Source organism: Ochotona princeps, chromosome X (assembly GCF_030435755.1).
Source record: "Ochotona princeps isolate mOchPri1 chromosome X, mOchPri1.hap1, whole genome shotgun sequence".
In the NCBI taxonomy this organism is placed as follows: domain Eukaryota; kingdom Metazoa; phylum Chordata; class Mammalia; order Lagomorpha; family Ochotonidae; genus Ochotona; species Ochotona princeps.
The window spans coordinates 15,312,588-15,326,953 of record NC_080865.1 but is presented as its reverse complement, the minus strand read 5'-3'; the positions used below and the strand labels follow the sequence as shown (position 1 = coordinate 15,326,953).

Genomic DNA, 14,366 nt, shown 5'->3' with positions numbered 1-14,366 from the left:
GATCCCAAGCCCGAGTTATGCAGTGTTTGATGTTCTTTCATGGAGTTAAAAAAGAGAGAGAGAAAAGAAAAAAAAGAAAGATAGGCCAACACTGTGATTGCAGGTTAAGCCTCCAGCATCTCACACTCTGATTTGAGTCCGATTCAAGTCCCAGGTGCTCCCCTCTAATCCAGCTTCTTGCTAATGCGCTTGGGAAAGTAAAAAAAAAAAAAAAAAAAAAAGATATACCAAGTGCTTGGGCTCGTGTACTCATGTGGGACACCCACATGGCTCCTTAACTCCTGGCTTCAGCCTGGCTCAGACCTAAGCTGTGAACCAATAGATGGAAAATCTCTCTCTCGCTCTCTCTCTCTCCCTCTGTGTGTGTGTGTGTGTGTGTGTGTGTGATTGTGTGTGTGATTGTGTGTGTTTGTCTCTCTGCCTTTGAAGTAAATAAAAGAAATGTTTGAAAAAACAAGAACCCAAAAAAGAGAATCAGCCCCTTCCAGTGCAAGAGGTGTCATACCTTGCTAGCTGGTTCAAAGCCAAGCAACAAAATGCAAGCTGCTTCTTCTTTTTTAAATTGTATAAATTTTCTTTTTGATAATTTTTACAGCCTTGATTAGGGTGCGAAGGGTCAAGGGCTACAGGAAAGTGGATGAGACCATTGTTTTCACATTCTCTTTTTCCTTCCTGTATCTGGGGGGAGGGGGAGAGATAAGGGGAGAAGCCACACCCAGCCTCCCACCCATCCCAGGGTTCCGGGGGCGGGCATGCTCCGAGGGTCCTGCGCAAGTGGTTTTGATAGTTCAGCAGTTCTGTATTGCTGCTGATCTTGCCACTCCAATCACAACGAAATCTCTCCAGACTCCACTGATTGACGTAGTCCACCTCAGAGTCTCTGTTTGCCCAGGTATTCACTGCCAACTCTTGGCTGGGGTAGTTGATTGATTTGTTCTGTCCTCTGTCCTCTGTTGTGGTACCAGGTGTCCCCTGCAGGCTCCAGCATACTGCCATATCCTCCATGTGCACCTGGATATGGCAAGCTTCTTTTCTTATTTATGTATTGGCTGTGGTGCTGCAGCTTGCCAGAGAAGGCCGGGTGTGCTCTGCAGATTGCCCGATTAAAATGATAGAAAACAGGGAGCAGGAAGAACCGGGGTGAGCTTGTGGAGGGCGGGAAGGCTGTCAGCACGAACAACAGCGGAAACTGGCTGCAGGAAGCAAAGGAGATGTCCTAGCCACCAGTGAGCGGATGTACACAGCAGAAAGTGTCCTACTGTCTTCCTACATCTTTTTATTTATTCATTTTCCTTTTATTTGAAAGGGTCAGAGAGAAAGAGAATGAGAGAGATCCTCTACCTGCTGCTTCAATCCTTAAAGACCAAACCAGGAGGCCTGGCAGCCTAGCAGCTAAAGTCCTCGCCAGGATTCCATTGGGGCGCCGCCGGTTCTAATCCCGGCATCTCCACTTCCCATCCAGCTCCCTGCTTGTGGCCTGGGAAAGCAGTCGAAGACAGCCCAAAGCCTTGGGACTCTGCACCCATGTGGGAGACCTGGAAGAAGTTCCTGACTCCTGGCTTCGGATCGGCGCAGCACCGGCCATTGCGGTCACTTGTGGAGTGAACCAGTGTATGGAAGATCTTCCTCTGTCTCTCCTCTCTCTATATCTGTCTTTCCAATAAAAATAAATAAATCTTTTTTTAAAAAAAGAAAAAAAAATGATCAAACCAGGGCTGGGCCAGGCTAAAGCCAGGAGCCTGGAACTTCGCTGGAGTCTCCCATGTGGGTGGCAAGAGTCCAAGCATTTGAGCCATCCGTCACCTGCTGTGTCCCAGGGTGCACATTCGCAGGGAGCTGGAGCTACAGCACCCTGGCATGGGAGGTGGGCACCTTAGAGGGTGTCTTTGTTAACCACTGTGCCAAACGCCAGCACAGAGGAACTAAAGCTTCTGGGTCAAAAGCCTTACTGTCTTGAGGATGTGGGATAATACCTCAGTTCTGCAGGAAGACCCTGGAATAGCTGACCTAGCATGCAAGTTCTGAGGCAGCAGCGAAGACCTAGGCACCCAAGACCTCCCTGAGGCAATAGTGTCCCCTGACTACTTTTCTCTGTTGGCAGGGACAGAGATGTCGCCACACGTGTTTAGCCAGGGCTTAGCTGTCTTGAGTCTACCCTGGTACTAAAGCAGCAAGTGCACTCAAAAAAAAAAAAAAAAAAAAAAAAAAAAAATCAGGCGCCACAACCAGCCACAAGGAGATCTTGTCATTTCACCCAGACAATAGGCATTCCTCCAGGTAGGTTGCCCGGTTACAAAGTGGCCAGTGGAGAGCCAGTGACCCAGGGTTGAGAAATGGGATTGTCTCCCTCCTTTAAACCCATCATTAAGGAACTCAGGGTGGGTCAGGCCGCATCCTCACCCAAGGCAGCAACGTGTGCAGAGGGCTGAGCGGAAGTGGGGTGCTCTCCACAAGAACTTGGAATGCCCCAGGGTGCAACCAAGTAGTGAGCCTGTGGCTCAATGAGAGGAAGGGCAAGAAGCCAACAGACTGCTGATCCGGGACCTCTACAAGCTTCGTTTTCAGCCTAGGTTTGTGCCAGTGGCTTAAATTTTACCTTATTTGCTTTTAAAGGATTTATTTATTTTTATTTGAAAGGCAGAGAGAGAGAGCGAGAGATACAGATGTCTGGGCCAGGGCAAAGGCAGGAGCCTGGAACTCCATGCAGGTCATCTGGGTCTCCCACTTGGGTGGCAAGGGTCATGTCACTTGGGTGGCAGGGGTCCCAGCATTTGTGCCATCTTCTGTCGCTTTCCCAGATGTGCTTGAGTAGGGAGCTGGGATCCAAAGAGGAGCCAGACCTCAAAGCCAGGCAAGTTGTCACAAGAAGCAAGTGTATACGCATCATTTTCATGGTTGCATCAAGCAGCCAGCCCTAACCCACCACGGTTTGGAGCTGTACCATTGAACAGAGATTCTGGAAGGGCTGTGAGCAGAGGCAGGGATGTGTGCGAGGCCTCAGCTCCAAGAGGAGAGAGGAGCATGCAGAAGGCTCAGGGCCAGGGAGAATCAGACAAAATAGCTGGCAGGAGGCAGGGCTGTGCGAATGAGCACTTGAGGCCACTGAGAAGTAAGGTTTGGGCCAGCCACCATCTGATGCGGTGGCTGATCAGTAGTCCTCAGAGACAGGGCTGTGTGGCATGTGTGGTTCGGGGGGTTGGCAAATGGAGTTGGGGTACTTTGACAGTCAGGGAGGGGAAGGCGCTATGTCTGACTATGAACTTCAGCTGAAAAAGCAGAGGATGTCTCTGATTGGAGTTGCCAAGTATCACCCAGGTCACAGGCAGGAGGAGGCCGGTGCTGCAGGTCGGAGGAGATGTGGCTAAATGTGTGGACACGGGACCACTCCAAGGTTCCAGAGAGTCAAGGTTAGAATGAAACACTTGTTACCACCCCACCGTCCCCAGCCACCCAACTCCTTGTCAAGATAGGACCACACCTAAGCAGACCTCCATCTTTGCCACCCCACCAGCCTGCCCCTAGGCACACCTTTCCCTTGCAAGATGATGGTACTTAAGGCCTTCATGTGCTACTTCGGTTTGGGGCTGCACCAGTGAATCGAGAACCCAGGCCCAGCCAGTAAAACTAGGCCCAGTGAAAAAAATCTAGAAGCAAAGTCAAGAGGGCAGGGCTGGTGGGTAGAGATGTTGCTGGACGAGGGGAGGGTTTGCACAGGGCACTGCTAAAAGTGAGAGGTCGTCAGGGAAAGGAAAGAATCTGAGGGAAGGCAGAGATTTCTAGAAGAGCAATGTGAAAAGATCAGATCTGTGGGCGCCTACAGGACCTAAGGGAAGGCCATTTTTGAGTCCAGAAGGTGGGGAACTCCTGCTGAACCACATAGCCATCACCTCGGTTCTGGGTTACAGGGATGTCACTTTTCTAGTCGGCCTGCTGGCTCCAGACAGTGATGCTGACGGACCGAAGACACGATGGGAAGGGCCACATACGTCAGCACAGGACACAGGGTTCAGAGACTGACATCCTAACACCAACCTGAAAAGGCAAATTTATGACCAGGAGGTGGTGTGTGCAAGACACCACATCACTTATCGAGACTTACAGAATCTGAGTTTTGCTGTTTGCATTCCCCGTGGAGGTGACTAATGTTTCTCTGACCACTGTATTTCTTTTAAAACTGGGATACAGAGTAAGGAGCTCCCCCAGACTTGGATTCCAGTTTTCTCTTTTTGGTCAAGCTATACAATCAAGAAGTTGTCTCCCTGGGACTGGCCTTGTGGTGTAGTAGAGTAAGCCACAACCTGCAGTGTCAGCTTCCCATATGAGCACTGGTTTGAGTCCTGGATGCTCCTCTTCCAGTCCAGCTTCTCACCTTTGGCCTAGGAGAAGGCAATGCAAAATGGCCCAAGTGTCCGGGCCCCTGCACTTGCATGAAAGACCTGGATGGAGTTCTGACCTCTTGGCTTGGCACCCATTTGGAAAATGAACCAGTGGACAGAAGATCTCTCTCTCTCTCTTCTTCCCCCCTCCCTTTTTGTTACTCTGTACTTTGGATAAATGCACCTTCAAATAATAATAACAATAATAAGCCTGTTTTTGTGATGTTGGTGGTTTCGACAGCTACCATGAGACGCATTGTTCCTTAGAGAAGTGCCCAGTGGTACTGTTCTGTGTTTCTTTTTGGTGTCTGCACGATGAAGTGCCTCCTCCTTGAATGGCTCGTCCTACTTGACTTTCCCATTAGTGTTCCTAGGGACCCTGAAACATGCCAAGTGGTGTGTTCACTCTCTCATCATAACTCATAATACAAGTGAGCATAGGTAACACATTTCAATCCATCACAGTTACTTTTTAAAAAAAAATATTTATTTTGGGCCTAGCGCAGTAGCCTAAGGGTAAAGTTCTCACCTTGCACAAGCCAGGGTCGCATGTGGGTGCCTGTTCTAATCCCAGCAGCTCCACTTCCCATCCAGCTCCCTGCTTGTGGCCTGGGAAAGCAGTTGAGGACAGCCCAAAACCTTGGGACCCTGCACCCGCATGGGAGACCTGCAGGAGACTCCTGGCTCCTGTCTTCAAATAGGCTCAGCTCTGGCTATTGTGGTCACTTGGGGAGTGAACCAGTGTATGGAAGATCTTCCTCTCTGTCTCTGCTCCTGTCTGTATATCTAATTTCAAATTTAAAAAAAGAGAGAGATTTATTTAATTTTGGGGTCTGATACAGTTGTCCAATTGGTTAATCCTCCCCGTACAAGACCTAGGATCCCATATGGGCACCAGTTTGTATCCCGGCTGCTCCACTTCCTTTCCAGTTCCCTGCTTACGGCCTGGGGCCCAGTGCCGCAGCTCAGTTAGCTAGTCCTCTCCTTAGAAACAACAGGATCATTGCTTCTTTAGGCTAAGATCAAGTGTAGAAACAACAGGATCTCCTATGGGTGCTGGTTCTAATCCCAGTTGCTCTGCTTCTAATCCAGCTCCCTGTTTGTGGCCTGGGAAAGCAGTCAATGGCAGCCCAAAGCCTTGGGACCCTGTACCCGCGTGGGAGACCTGGAGAAAGTTCCTGGCTCCTGGCTTTGGAGTGGCTCAGCACCGGCCATTGCAGTCACTTGGGGAGTGAATCATCGGACGGAAGATCTTCCTCTCTGTTTCTCCTCCTCTCTATATATCTGACTTTGCAATAAAAATATGCAAAGTTTAAAAAAAAATTGCAGGCACTTCTCCAGCCCTGTTTCCCCACCTGAAATATGGAATCAGCCAGTGTAAATGGTGCTGATTCTTTATTCTTTTCCATGGTAAATGATGAGATTACTGTTGGGTCATGAGGATTTCTGTAAGCACAGGAGATAGAACATAAAGACTGTATTTCCCAGGCTCCTTTGCAGCTAGCCAAGACATATTGTTCAGTTATGCTCAATGGACCATGCATGGAGCTGATGGAGAGAACCTGTTAGGAAGTATTAAAGGAAACAGCTATTGCTTTTTGGCCTTTTCTTTCTCCCTGTGGTCTGGGATGTGGGTAGGATGGCCAGACTTTCAGTACCTCTGTTGGATCTTGAGACAAAAACTCATGTGCATTGAGAAAGACAGAGATCAATGGAGTCCGCTTCCCTGAATTGATATACTTATCTGTTTCCCTGAAATGATGTACTTACCCAGTTCCCTGAAATGGTATACTTACCCACTTCCCTGAAGTGGTATTTTTATCCTCTTCCCTGAACTGGTGTATTTGTCTGCTTCCCTGAAGTGGTACGCTTGCCACATGAGCACTGCCCTGCTTCCCTCCAGACTTCCCCAGAATGAATGAGGCCTCAACTTGTAAATTATTTAGGCCACTTATTTAATTCATGTTTTGTTGCTGTTACTGTGTTGATGGTTGCTGTTCATGTTTTGGTTTTTGGCTCTCAAATCCAAAGCTATTCTTGACTGGTAAAGCGGGGTGTTGTTGAAATAAACCCTTGTGCAGTAAAATGTCATGTTAAGTCTAGAAATTAAAGACAGAGAAGCATCTTTATGGATGTAGAAAAATACTCATGGTATAATAAGTTTAAAAAGCTAATTAGGAAATACCCAGGCGAGATGAAAAAAACAACAAAATCCCAGACACATGCATAGAAAGAGAAGACTGAAGGTATATCAGCAGAAACCCTGTTTGATGGATGGTTTATTCATACAATGAAAAATGCTCAGGGTGCGGCCATTGTGGCCCAAAGGGCTGAGACACCAGCAATTCCCTGTCACCGGAGTGCCAATTCTGAACCAGAGGCTCCATTTCCCATCTAGCCTCCTGCGAATGCATCTGGCCAGCAATGGCTGGTGACCTTGGTACTTGGCTTCCTGCTCCCCGTCGGGGAGAGCTGGTTGGAGTTCCTGGCTCTTGGTTTCACTCTAGCCTAGGGCATTTGGGGAGTGAACAAACAGTAGCTGGAAGAGTATTTGTCTCTCCATGAGTGTTTATGTGTGTGTGACGTGTGAATTTCTCCATCTTCCAGTTTAAAAAGTAAGTCTTAACAACAACAACAAGTTTCAGCTTCCTGCTTGTAGCCTGGGAAAGCAGTAGGGGATGCCTCAAAGTCTGGGAACCCTGCATCTGCATGGGAGACCCGGAAGAAGCTCCTGGTTCCTGACTTCGGATCGGCTCAGCTCTGGCCATTGTGTCCACTTGGGGAGTGCCAGCGAACAAATCTTTCTCTGTCTCTCCTTCTCTTTGCAAATGTGACTTTTCAATAAAAATTTTTAAAAACTATTAAACTCATTTTCTGTACTGAATTTACTTAATTTATCAGAAATAAAGAAAACCCAATGCACACCAAATCTAGGGGGCACTTTTGGACAGAGGTTTCTCTGTCCAAACACAGAGGGTGTGAACAGGCCCTCGGAGAACAGGAAGCTTCTTCCGTTCCTTATCATCATACGTGTGAACAACTCCGTGGCTTCCCACCTTTGCCTTGTTTGCCCCTGCTTTTGTTTGATCCCACCTATCATCTGATCAGTGTCAAGGGCAATTATGCAAGTTTACTTCCAAATCCAGTTTGCTGGCTCCTACTTACTGTTCTGGCAAAACCGAAGACCTGGCGATCAGGTGTGCCATTGCAGCAACAGGCTGTCTAGAACACGCTCTGGCCCTGGTACTAAAAATTTTTTTGACTTGTTGTGTTTTATTTATCTGAGAGGCAAAAGCATGGGGAAAGAGAGAGAGAGAATCTTCTATGTGTTGGCTTATTCCCTAAATGGACACAACAGCAGAGCATCCATCTGAATCCCTCAAGTAGATGCGGGGACTCAACTCGCTGAGCAGCCACCTGCTATCTATATTAGCTGGAAGCTGGGCTAGGGAACAAAAGCTAGGATCCAAAACCAGGTTCTCCGACCCACCCAGCTCCATCAGCCCCTTTAGACAAAGGCTTATGCTGGGTGGTTCAGCACCATCCCTGCAGCCCTCTGGAAACACCCAAGAGAGAGACTGACAGACACAAATGCAGATGGTGTGTGTAGGAGCCATGCCCCTTGCTCACACTCATGCACAGCACACACTGGCCTGCTCCTGCCGGGAGTGGCAAATGTCGGGAAAGAAGGGTATAGCGTGTTTTTGCAAACTTGTCTACCAGTGCTCAGACACTCTTCCCACAAGAGGTACCCACTCATTCATCACTTGGCGAATGTGGGCTGACCTCAGTTCCCAGCTTCCAAAAGCCAAGGGCAGTAAAAGTGACAATGTGAGACTTTGAAAGGGAGGTCAGGACCAGAACTGGGTCTTCTGGGTTGGTGCCGCTTCCCACTCCTTGCTCAAGGGATGCTCGCACTTGGAACCAAGCCATCACATCTTGCTATGCAGGGAAAGAGCACTCTACTGCACATGCCCAGTGAAGGGATCCCCGCTGATCTCAACCTGCAGCCAGCGTCAGCCACCAGCCAGGCAGGGAGAGGAACACCCAGAAGATTCCAGCTGCAGCCCTCAAGTCAGCTCAGTGGAGCATAGGTGGGCTGTCCCCAGGGAGGCCTGTTCAACCTGCAGACTCACAAGCAAGCTAAATGTTCCTGCTTTGAGAAATGCAGTTCCCTTTAAAAATCTTTATTGGGACATAATTCACATATCATAAAATCCGCTCATTTAGACCGTGCATTTAAACGGTTTCAGTCTACTCATAGCTTCGTGCAACCGTCTCCACAATCAATTCGAGAACACATTCATCATTTCCCTAGAAACCTTGGAACCCCTGTTCCCTTTCCTCCCTCCCCAGTCCCAGGCAACCACCGAGCCACTGTCTGCTTGGATAGGTTTGCCTGTTTTGGATCATTCATATAAAAAGAATCACATGAGGCTAGTGCTGTGGCTTGATGGGTAAGGCTACCGCCTTAATTGCTGACCTTCCATTCCAAATGGGGGCAGATCTGAGTCCCGGGTTTTCCACTTCTGATCCAGCTCCCTGCTGATGTGTCTTGGAAAGCAGGGGAAGCTGATTATACGCATCCCCTATGTGTGTGGGAGACCCAGAAGAGGCTCCTAGCTCCTTTGCTTCCACCTGACCAAGCAAGCCTTGGTCATTATTACCAGCGGCAGATAGAAGATTTCTCTGTCTCTCCCTTTCTCTGTAACTCTGATTTTCAAATAAACAAATAATTTTTTATGTCTGTTTGTTTTAAAGACAGAAACACAACCTGTGGTCTTTTGGGCTGCCTTTCTGTCCGTAGCAGTGATTTCAAGTTTCCCGCTTCCATCACCCCCTGCCCAGCCCTGTGGCACAGTGAGTCAGTGTTTTATCTTTCTTTCCTTTTTTTTTTTTTTTAAAGATTTACTTATTTTTTATTGCAAGGTCAGATATACAGAGAGGAGGAGAGATAGAGAGGAAGATCTTCCGTCCCACGATTCACTCCCCAAGTGACCGCCACGGTCGGTGCTGTGCCAATCCTGAAGCCAGGAACCCAGAGCCTCTTCCTCCAGGTCTCCCATGCTGGTGCAGGATCCCAAAGCTTTGGGCCGTCCTCGACTGCTTTCCCAGGCCACAAGCAGGGAGCTGGATGGGAAGCGGGGCTGCCGGGATTAGAACCAGTGCCCATATGGGATTCTGGCACCTTCAAGGTGAGGACTTTAGCCGCTAGGCCACAGTGCCAGAACCTCATCCTTCTTTCTATTGCCAAATAGTATTCTTTGTGTAAACACGTGACTTTTTCTTTTTCTTTTTTCTTTTTTTTTTTTTTTTTGTTGCTCAGGTCAACCAAAGGAAACTTCATTGAGGCTGAGGGGTGCGGGAGCCCCCCAGGAGGTAGTGCCTTATTTGGCCTCCTTGGGGCACAGGTTGGTGGTGTGGCCGCATTTCTTGCGGCGGTTGATGGTGCGCGGGTGCAGGCGGGGGTAGCACTTGCGGCAGATCATCTTGTCACAGTTGTACTTCTGGAGCAGCTGGCACAGGGACGGCTCGATGATGCCACCCCGCAGGCGGAGCACCAGGTGCAGCGTGGACTCTCTCTGGATGTTAAGTGCGGTCATCCTCCAACTGCTTGTCGGCAAGGATCAGACGCTGCTGGTCCGGGGGGATGCCCTCTTCGTCCTGGATCTTCGCCTTGAAAAATGGTTTTGAAGGTGTCGCTGGGCTCCACCTCAAGCATAATGGTGTTGCCTGTCAGGGTCTTCATGAAGATCTGCATTGTGGCATCTGAAGGACCGCTCGGTCGCACAGGTGGCATACATGACGCTTTGATCATTCAGTAAGCGTCTGCTTTGTATCAATGGTCTTCAAAAAGTCAGTGGAAAGCTGCATGATGAAAAACTACAAATAGAGCCTGGTGCAATGGCTCAAGTGCCTAATCTTTCCCTTTGTAAACACTGGGATCCCGTGTGGGCACTGGTTTGTGTCCCGGCTCCTCCACTTCCCATCCAGCTCCCTGCTTGTAGCTTGGGAAACAGTGAACAGCCCAAAGCCTTGGGACTCTGTATCCACATGGGAGATCCGAAAGAAGTTCCTGGCTTTTGGATCAGCTCAGCTTCGACCATCATGGCCATTTGGGGAGTGAACCAGTGGGCGTAAGATGTTTTTCTCTCTCTTACTCTCTCTCTATATATATCTGACTTTGCAATAAAAATGAACAAATCTTTTGGACCTAGTGCGGTGGCCTAGCAGCTAAAAGTCCTCACCTTGAACGCGCTGGGATCCCATATGGACGGCAGTTCTAATCCCGGCTGCCCTGCTTCTAATCCAGCTCCCTGCTTGTGGCCTGGGAAAGCAGTTGAGGAATGGCCCAAAGCCTTGGAACCCTGCACTCATGTGGGAGACCTGGAGGAAGTTCCTGGCTCCTGGCTTCGGATCGGCACAGCACCGGACATTGCGGTCACTTGGGGAGTGAATCATCGGACAAAAGATGTTCCTCTCTGTTTCTCCTCCTCTCTGTATATCTGACTTTGCAATAAAAATATATAAATCTTTAAAAAATTTTTTAAAATAACTAAATCTTTAAAAAAAAAAAAAAGATTTGTTTTTGTTAGAAAGGCAGATCCACAGAAAGAAGAAGAGACAGTGAGAAGAATCTTCCATCCTTTGGTTGACCCCCAAGTGGCCACAACAGCTGAAGTTAAGCCGATCCAAAGCCAGAAGCTAGGAGCTTCTTCCAGGTCTCCCATGCAAGTAAGGGTCCCAAGGTTTTGAGTCATCCTTCTCTGCTTTCCCAGGCCACAAGCAGGGAGCTGGAAGGGAAATGGCGTATCTGGGACACAAACTGGAGCCCATATAGAATTCCTTGGATGCAAGGCAAGGATTTAATCACTAAGCTACCATGCCCAGTCCCAGGATAATTTATTTTTTTTAAAATTTATCTATTTTTATTGGAAAGTCAGAGATACAGAGAAGAGAGACAGAGGAAGATCTTCCATCTGTTGATTCACTCCCCAAGCGGCAGCCAGGACCAGAGCCGAGCTGATCTAAATCCAGGAGCCTCTTCCAGGTCTCCCAGGCGGGTACAAAGTCCCAAGCTGTCCCCACTGCTTTCCCAGGCCACATGCAGGGAACTGGATGGGAAGCAGGGGGCCACAAGGTTAGAATCAGTGCCCATATGGGATCCCAGCAGGTGCAAGATTAAGAACTTTGGCTGCTAGGCTACCACGCTGGGCCCAGGACAAATTTTGTTTTTAAGATATTAAAACACGTATTTGAGGTAAAGTTTTGCTTTTTGATTTATTTTTGTTTAATTTGAAATGCTGAAAAACAGGGGGACAGGGAGGAAGGAGAATGAGAGAGTTCTTCCATCCCATGGTTTGTTCTCCAAATGCCTGCAGCACCTCTAATAGCAGTGGCTGAGCCCAGCCGAAGGAAGGATGTGGGAGCTCCATCCAGGCATCACGATCCTTGAACCAGCACCTGCTGCCTCCCAACATTCTGGGATCGGCAGGAAGCTGGAAGGCAGGAGGAGAAGTTTGGAAGCAGAGCAAGCCCCGTGATGGGAGATGCGATTGTCCCAAGGGTCGTGTTGCTGACTGCATCCAACGCTCCTGTCAAATCAGGCTCCTGCTGCTTCTAAGTTGGTGATGCCTTTAGGATCATGTGGTTCTGTTTGTTCTTGTTAAATTCAAGTTCAGTATTTGCCCTTATTCCTCCGTTTATATTTACTTGGGATTTTAGGAAGTACTTAAGCATGTGTAGGATCCGGTAAAAAGCCAGATACAGCCAGAAACACCTGGTTCCTGCACACTCGGGCCTCTGGCACTGAGGGCATTCACCATGCTCGCTCCTCGCAGTTTCCCCTAGGAACCAACCAAGTGGCAGAGATGAGAAGGAACTTGAAAGTAGGAGCTTAAAAATTGTGTGTAAAGGGACAGGTTCTTCTCAGCATTTTCATTTCGTTTTTTGTTTTGTTTTGTTTGTTTTTATTAAGTAGAGAATTTTTGTTTGTCTGTTTTTTAAAGGAGGTTCTAAGCCGTTTTTTACTGTATACTATCTGTTGAGCCTGGGCTGCTCAGTCTGCCCATATGAGTGTATTCAATACTCACAACAGCCCACGGGACGGTTGCTAACATTTAATTTCAAAAAGTTAACTTTTCATTGTGGAAAATCGCAAGCTAACACACAGAGAGACAGAGAAGAGTTCATCACTCATTTCCAAAATTATAAACTTGATGATGAATATTTGACCCCATGGTTAAGAAGGCTGACCCTGGGGCCCAGTGTGGTAGCCTAGTGGCTAAAGTCCTCGCCTTGTACGAGCCAGGATCCCATATGGGTGCTGGTTCTGATCCCGGCAGCCCTGCTTCCCACCCAGCTCCCTGCTTGTGGCCTGGGAAAGCAGTTGAGGAAGGATCAAAGCCTGGAGACCCTGCACCCGTATGGGTGACCCCAAGGAAGCTCCTGGCTCCTGGCTTCGGATTGGCTCAGCTGGGGCCAGTGCGGCCACTTGGAGAGTAACTTAGCGGACGGAAGATTTTCCTTTCTGTCTCTCCTGCTCTCTGTATATCTAACTTTCCAATAAAAAATAAGATAAACCTTAAAAGAAGAAGAAGAAGAAGAAGGCGGCAGCGGCTGACCTCATTTGAAATCCCGTCTCCAGCCCCTGACTCCAGCCTCCTGCCCTCGCACACCCTGGCAGGCAGCAGCGATGGCTCCACTCATTGGCTTCCTGGATGGACTTCCGCCCTGGCTCAGCACCTGGTATGTGGGAGGTGAGCTGGCAGATGGGAATGCTCTGCCTTTCAATTTCTCGGCCTCTCTAATAATAAAATAACTAAGCTTTAAGTTATAAACTGATGATGAGGTTGGCTTTGTCTATGGCTCCATCTTCTCTTTCCCCTGGATATCTTTTCTTTATTCAATAACTATTTCATTTTTTTTTTAAATTTTATTTTAAATTCATTAATTATATTGTATTATGTGACACAGTTTCATAGGTGCTGGGATTCTCCCCACCCCTCCCCAGCATGTATTGCTAAAAAGACAAGGACTGAAATAATATATATTAAGGATTCCTGTTTCTCCTGGTTTTCATGATTTTTTTTAATTGTCTTTCAAATTGGACTCTGGTGTGCCCATTGCAATTATTGGTGACTGTCCCGAGTGTCTTTTAGCCTCAGGATTCACCTACATCTTTTTATCTCCTTACACTTTATTTGTTGAAGAAAGTAAGGCAAACATCTTACAGAGCCTCGTAAGGGTCTGACTTGTGCCAAATGCTTGCCCTCTATTCTAGTATGTTCTCCATTCCCTGTATATTTCCTGTCAATTGGTAAGTAGGTGGCATGGCAACCAGTAACCACACATGACTGTAGAGCACTTGAAATTGTGGTCAGTTCATGTGGATAAGTGCTGTTAAATACAAAATTGCAGCAGGATTTGCCAAATCTTAACACCACAAGAAGCGAAATGTATCTCATTAATAACATCTTATATTGATTGTGTGTCAAAATGGTAATACTTTGGATATACTGAGTTGAGACAAACTATCATAGAAGTTAATTATACATCTCTTTTAAATGTAGATACTAGAGAACTTGGACTCACGCATATGGCTGAGATTGGGTTGCTACCGAACACTGCTAACTGTAGAGGCTTGATCAATTTCAGGGTTTCATTTTTTTAAAAGATTTATTTATTCATTATCGAAAAGTCAGATATACAGAGAGGAGGAGAAACAGAGAGAAAAATCTTTTGTCCACTGATTCACTCCCCAAGTGGCTGCAATGGCCAGATCCGAGCTGATCTGAAGACAGGAGTCAGGAGTCTCCCACGCAGGTGCAGGGTCTCAAGGCTTTGGACCATCCTTGACTGCTTTTCCAGGCCACAAGCAGGGAGCTGTATGGGAAGTGGAGCAGCTGGGACATGAACCGGCGCCAATATGGAATTCGGGGTATACAAAGAGAGAGGACTTTAGCCATTAAGCTATTGTGTTGAGCCCAT

General features: G+C 47.8%; 1 pseudogene; it reads right to left on the bottom strand.

The window, feature by feature from the left end:
• Window positions 1-9,763: 9,763 nt before the first annotated feature.
• LOC101535614 (ubiquitin-ribosomal protein eL40 fusion protein-like) lies at window positions 9,764-10,140 on the bottom strand (annotated as a pseudogene).
• Window positions 10,141-14,366: the final 4,226 nt, after the last annotated feature.